We start from the raw sequence: 6,421 nt of genomic DNA, 5'->3' as shown, positions 1-6,421 counted from the left end.
AAGTCTTCTTTATTTATCACTTCATGAAGAAAGACATCGCTTACAGCCCACCGCCCGCCGTGCCGCTCTGACATCACAGCCCGCTGTTCGGATCAGAAGGCAGCTCTGTTTACATTAGTTTCCAACTCGGACAGCACTTACTGCAACGTGCAACGTCAGCACGCCATCTGCCGTCTCTTCTGGCCGTCAGAAGACACTCAAAACTCGAAGCTTTAAAAAAACTATTTGTGCACAAATTCAGTTGTTTGTCCGCCATCTTGACCGGTTTTCGAAAGCTCCGGCGGCCGCAGCCGCGTTGCTTTATGGGTAATAGTCAGCATCAAGTCACCATGGCCGTCGCTGGGGCAGCTTGAAGGTGTCTCAGGAGACAGGAAGAGCTCGTTGGAGCCGTTTGGAACGGCATTCGATGCCTCGCTGTCCTGTTAGACACCTGCTGAGACAGCAGTTTAGCCCGTTTCCAACACAGCCGTTGTCGCTGGGCGGAACAGGCAGACTGAGCGTGCTGTGCAAATGACCATATATGAAACAGCGGCTCCGTCTGGCTCCTGGTGTCGTTTCAGACCCGTTGGTAGAAAAAGCAGTTGAAAACAGAGCGTTCAGAACGGGAGGAAATCTGAGGTTTCTGCTCACAGGGATTTCTTAGAAATACTTTACCTCATTATTTGAGCTTTGGCCGTGTTTAAATGAACATCTGACATTATAACACTGTAGATAAGTCATAAAATGTGGAAAAGCATAATAGGTCTGCTTTAAAAGTGACGCCAAGAGGTCTGACATGGCATCCAAACGTGACACGTGGGGAGTTGTGTTGGACGACTCTGGTCTCCAAACCAGATAGAGTCAAGAGAACACTCCTGAAAAGTGACACTGGAAATTTTGTGAAACCACGTGCGAAGTTGTTTATTTTATGTGGTTTATTTCTTATAAAACAAAGGAAAAGACAAAGAATGTGGGAGCCGGAGAGGGGGTCAGACTAGATCCACCTCTGAGCTGTTGGTAGTGACAGAGCCGGAAGGTGTTCCAGAAAGCTGGATCGCTGTGTGAAAGCACACCTGGTCGCGGGATGCAGCATCTTGTCAGATGTTCTTTCTGAGGTTATTACAGGATCTCTGTATGAAAGCAGCGAGAGAGAGTTGGAGGGGAGTAAAAACTGCTCTCATTGGCTGGATGTCGGCCGACGGCTCCAAATATTTAGCATGCTATCTTGTATCGTAGATGCGTCGGCGATGCATCGTTGAGTAGTTCCCGCGTAACGATCTCCGCTGATTTGCCGCGATCACAGCCCGACTGTCGGCGAGAATCAGGCTTGAAATCGTGTCGTGTGAACCAGGCTGACGGGGACAGTTTAGAGGCACTGAAAGGGAGGTGGAAGGTGTAACCACAGCCCATCAGAGTCCTTCAGAGTCACCTGATGGAAACATCTGCGGGACGAATCTCAGCGTCCCGGCCGGCTGAGCCGCTCTCTCAGCTGGTCCTGGTCCGTCCAGGTGAGGGTTTGGTTCAACCGTCCCCGTCCTGCTGGAGGAACAGTATGAAAAAGATTCAGTCACACAGACCGCTGCTGTCTGTGAAGACGTTTCACTCACAGAGCAGCGGGGAAATCGAACCAATCAGTCCATCAGACAAAGAGCCCGACGACGTCTTTCTGTGAGACCAAAAATAAAGCTGAGTCAGCGACTGGTGACCGATCCCACCACCCAACATCAGCTCTCTGCTCTCATCCTCAGGGATCAGGTCTTTCATTTTCAGGTCCTGCTGATGGTTCCCGTCCTGACGGGGAAACTGAAAAAGCAGCAGGCTGGAGGCTGGAGGCTGGGGGGGGTTAAGGCCAGATTTATGCTCCTCAGGCTGTGTTTGCGTGCAGATTTATAGTCAGGCGTCGTCCTCTGAAAGGCGAAGTGACGGTTTATGAGCCAGAGATGCAGAGTGATGAGCGGCTGTCAGAGATGGAGGGATGCTGGAGGTGATGAATGAAGGAGAGGCAGAAGGTGTGTGTGGGGGGGGCACTCTCCATCTGACTGCTGCCTTTATTTATTTACAGGAGAAAACGTGAGTTAAGGTTCGCTGTTTGTGGCGTCAGCTGAGGGAAGTCGTGTCAGCCTCTAACGTGTTTCAGGGACGTTCATGCTTTCAGATCAGGTTCAGGCAGAAATAAGGAGAAACTGAGGGCAGAATACAAAAAAAGAACCTAATAAAGAAAAAATTGTAAAAATTGTCCGATGCTGTGTGTTGAATCAGTAAGAACTCGAGCTCAGCCTCTCAGAGCCCTCCAGACAAACTGGAACCAGCACGCCTCTGTACTGCAACCTGAAGGGGAGGAGGGCCAGAGATCAGGCCGAGGGAGACCCAGAAGTCTCAGAGAGGGTGTGTTTTCATCGTGTTCGCACCAGATCCAGATCCACCAACCTGATCAGAAATCATTCCTGTGGTATTATCTTGTTGATGCTCACTAACGAGGGCTATCTCTCACGGAGCGACAGAATGAGCCGGTCTTTAACACAACGAACGCACAGCAGACGGTTCAGTCCAGTTTCAGAGAGGCACTTCTGGGGACTCGGGATCTCACAGAATCTGGCGACAAACGTGACTTCAGACAGAAACAAACATGGAGGCAGACTGTCGTCGTCAGCTGGTCGACCTTGTGTTGCTGTGTTTTGAAGAGTTTGAGTGTGAGATCCAGTCTCTGTAAACCCGTCACACTACAGGATCATTTGGGCCGATAACCTGTTCCGACCCTCCTCTTCTTCCTGCTCTTCTTCTTCTGTGTTCTTCTGAGTCAGTTTACTTCCCTCCCAGAATCTTCCTGCACTGATTGGCAGGCTGCTTGTGTGTGTGTGTGTGTGTGTGGGGGGGGGGGTTCTATCTGCAAAATACCATCATAATCCTATTTCCTCCTTTAATCCCCAAATTTAATTTCAGACTTTTGGGAGGAGCAGGAGGAGCAGGAAGGCGCTGCGAGCATCAGTGTGGTGGAAGATAAACTCTCGACTTGCAGCCTCCAGGTCAGATGATGTGTTTCTTCTCTGCGCTGTGAGGATGAAACAGGAAGCAGCTCAGGTTGTTTAACTCCTTCTGTTCGTGGGCTTCCCGTCTCCTTAAAATGACGGGAGGATCTTTTACTTTGTAGGAAATAAAACGCCGTCTGGACTTTAAATAGCCATAATGAAGACGTGCTGGAAAGTGAGGGTTCTTCATCTTCCTCTGGAACAGACCCACAGAGGAGACAGAAGGTTCAGCTGGACATGGTTCAGCTCCACCTTCCTGGAGGTGGACGCAGGTGAAGTGTCGGACGAACAGCTCAGGCGGTCCAGCGGCAGCCAGGCCTCGTTCAGCCTCAGCTCCAAAGAGGCGCAAAGCAGGGAAACGTTTACACTCGAAGCACTTGAAGAACCTGCTGAGACTCTCTGAACCTTTTTATTCTGACTGAAGTCTTTGAAACTTAACCTGAATGAAGGCTGAAGCGACTTCCTGCTGCAGGTGAACGCAGACAGGTGAACTCGATTGGCTGAACTGTCTGCTTACTTCAGCTGAAAACATGAACTCATTACAGGCAAAAGCTTTTACTTTTTACTGAAGAGCAAAGAAACGAGGAAGGGCAGGAAGCTCCCTGAAGAAAAGTTCAGATCTGATGTCTTGTTTTTTTTCATGATTTCAGAAGAAAAACAAGGTTCTTACTTTAAAATATTTTTAAGGTGAAGTGTCGGACAGTTCAGGACCATTACAGGAAACAGAACAAAGTGATCTGTGAACTGTTGAGTTCAGGAGCAGAAAGCGTTAAATGCAGCTCAGAACCCGAGCGGAGAACTGGACTCATGTCGCAACAATGAGATCTGAGATTTGACTTGGACTCATCTGCTGTGAGATTTGGTGACTCATCAGTATTTAAAACTGTGTGGATGGAGCCAAAGTGTGAGGAACAACAGGGATGCACACAGGAAGGGGACTAGACCATTAGATTAAAGTCCAGCCTGTAAACAGCCTGTAAACAGTTTGTAAAAAGTCTGTAAACAGTCTGTAACAGTTTGTAAACAGTCTGAAAATAGTTTGTAAACAATCTGTAAACAGTCTGTAAACAGTCTGTAAACAGTCTGAAAATAGTCTGTAAAGAGTCTGTAAACAGTTTGTAAAGAGTCTGAAAATAGTCTGTAAACAGTTTGTAAACAGTCTGTAAAGAGTCTGTAAAGAGTCTGTAAAGAGTCTGTAAACAGTTTGTAAACAGTCTGTAAACAGTCTGAAAATAGTCTGTAAACAGTCTGTAAACAGTTTGTAAACAGTCTGTAAACAGTCTGAAAATAGTCTGTAAACAGTTTGTAAACAGTCTGTAAAGAGTCTGTAAAGAGTCTGTAAACAGTTTGTAAACAGTCTGTAAACAGTCTGAAAATAGTCTGTAAACAGTCTGTAAACAGTCTGTAAACAGTCTGTAAAGAGTCTGTAAACAGTCTGAAAATAGTCTGTAAAGAGTCTGTAAACAGTCTGTAAACAGTCTGAAAATAGTCTGTAAAGAGTCTGTAAACAGTTTGTAAACAGTCTGTAAACAGTCTGAAAATAGTCTGAAAATAGTCTGTAAACAGTTTGTAAACAGTCTGTAAACAGTCTGTAAACAGTCCGTAAAACTGATCAGTTTCCGCTCCAGCAGCTGACAGTAAACGCCTCTCTTCCTCTTGGTATTCTGCTGCAGACAGCTTCTGTCTCTCTGTGTCTCCACATCACGGTGAGTTCAGGCAGCGTCGGCGTCTCTCCGTCCTGACAGGTCGACCCTCCGTCCTGCATTAATGCTGTAGACGTCTCCCGCTGCCTGGATCAGTTTCCTCCATCAGCCGACGCAGCGAGACGCCTGATTCACATTCATCTTCATCATCGGAGAATTAAAGTTCACCGCGGCCTCAATCAACACGTCTGACAAACCTCGAACGCAGCACCGCCCGCAGCTGCAGGAAGCTGCCGGACAACACTGAACACATCTGAATCTGCTGTCTCATTTACATTTAACAGAATAAATAAAGCTTCATTACCGCCCTACAGGAACGACCGCAGAGAAGGAATCATCATCATTTAGTGGCGTTAATGTAGTTTTAAGCACTGACGCTGAACTCGGGTCAGATTTAATGAAGCTGCAGGAAGAAAACTTCTAACAGAAGTAAAAGTCAGAGAGCGGCTGCAGAGCTAATCTCAAACTTCACGAGGATTCTGTTGGAAATGAACAGAAGAGTCGCGGTGGGAGTTTCTCTCCTGAACATCTTTTTCATCCCCTCATAAAATGACCATTGTTGCACCATATATCCCATCTGCATCCATCCCTACAGGATGTGTTTATGTCTCACCCCTCCTTTACTGTGACAACAAACAGCTGCTGTCTTCCTCACTCAGAAGGAGCTGTAATTTGTTGAGTCTGAAATATCAACGTAACAAGTGACGATAGTGGAGCTTCATCTCAGTGAAAGATTTATGTTCACTTCTTCAGCCAGTTAAAGACGTTCATTAAAGGTGGAGTAAATGTCTCCATGTGAGCAGAAGAACTTTACAAACAGAGTGAACGCTCTGCTGGACTCAGCTGGACTCTGACGGACTCTACTGGACCACATTAACTCTAACCATCTGTGACCGTTTGCTGCTGCAACACCAGTGATGCAACCTGCAGCAGGTTCATGAAATTTTCTGTAAACTCAGAGTTTGGGTCTGTGTTTCCTGTCTGCTGGACAGCGAGTGATGCTGTTTGTATTAAAAACATGAACTGATCTCAGAACAGGAAGTCAAAATAAATCCAACATCCAATAAATGCTGCAGATTCTCTGTCAAAGCACTTAAAAACATGTGATACGCTGGACGCACACAACACTGGTTAATATCGCCAAGTGTATCATGTATGATAGACGAGTTTTAGAGACCTCTACATCATCAGTGTGATCATTTCCCCCCCCAAAACCTGATGTATCCAATCAGATCCAGCAGGGGTCCGAAATTCATCCAACATAGGTCCTTCAATTGAGACATCCACAATAAAGGTTGTCAGTCGGTGGCCTACAGGTGGTTTACAAGGACACTTTTGCCCCGTTTGAAGGAGTTAAGGTGAGAAGAACTTTCAAATTGTTTTGGATACTTCAATATGATTATTTACTGAATATTTCACAACTTATTTTATAGTAAAATTGTGTTGAAAATGTGTGTATTAAATTAGATACAGCAGAGATCATTTATGCATACATCTGTAAATCATAGTTTCATTGCTTATTATTCATTATGCATTCCATTAAGCTACATTCACTCTTTTAAAAGGCATAATTAGGTATATTCAGAGCAGAAATTGAGAAATTTTGTTGCCTGTATTGTATTTTTCTGCTGTATCGAGATGCTAAATGCCTAATTTGATGTTGATGACTCACTTCATGATAATTGTCTTTTGGTCACTGATTTTAAATACAAA

The sequence above is a fragment of the Micropterus salmoides genome, unplaced genomic scaffold (assembly GCF_014851395.1).
Source record: "Micropterus salmoides isolate LMB-PRFRI ecotype aquatic unplaced genomic scaffold, ASM1485139v1 Ms_hic_scaffold_9, whole genome shotgun sequence".
Lineage (NCBI taxonomy): Eukaryota > Metazoa > Chordata > Actinopteri > Centrarchiformes > Centrarchidae > Micropterus > Micropterus salmoides.
Note: the sequence above shows the minus strand (reverse complement) of the source record.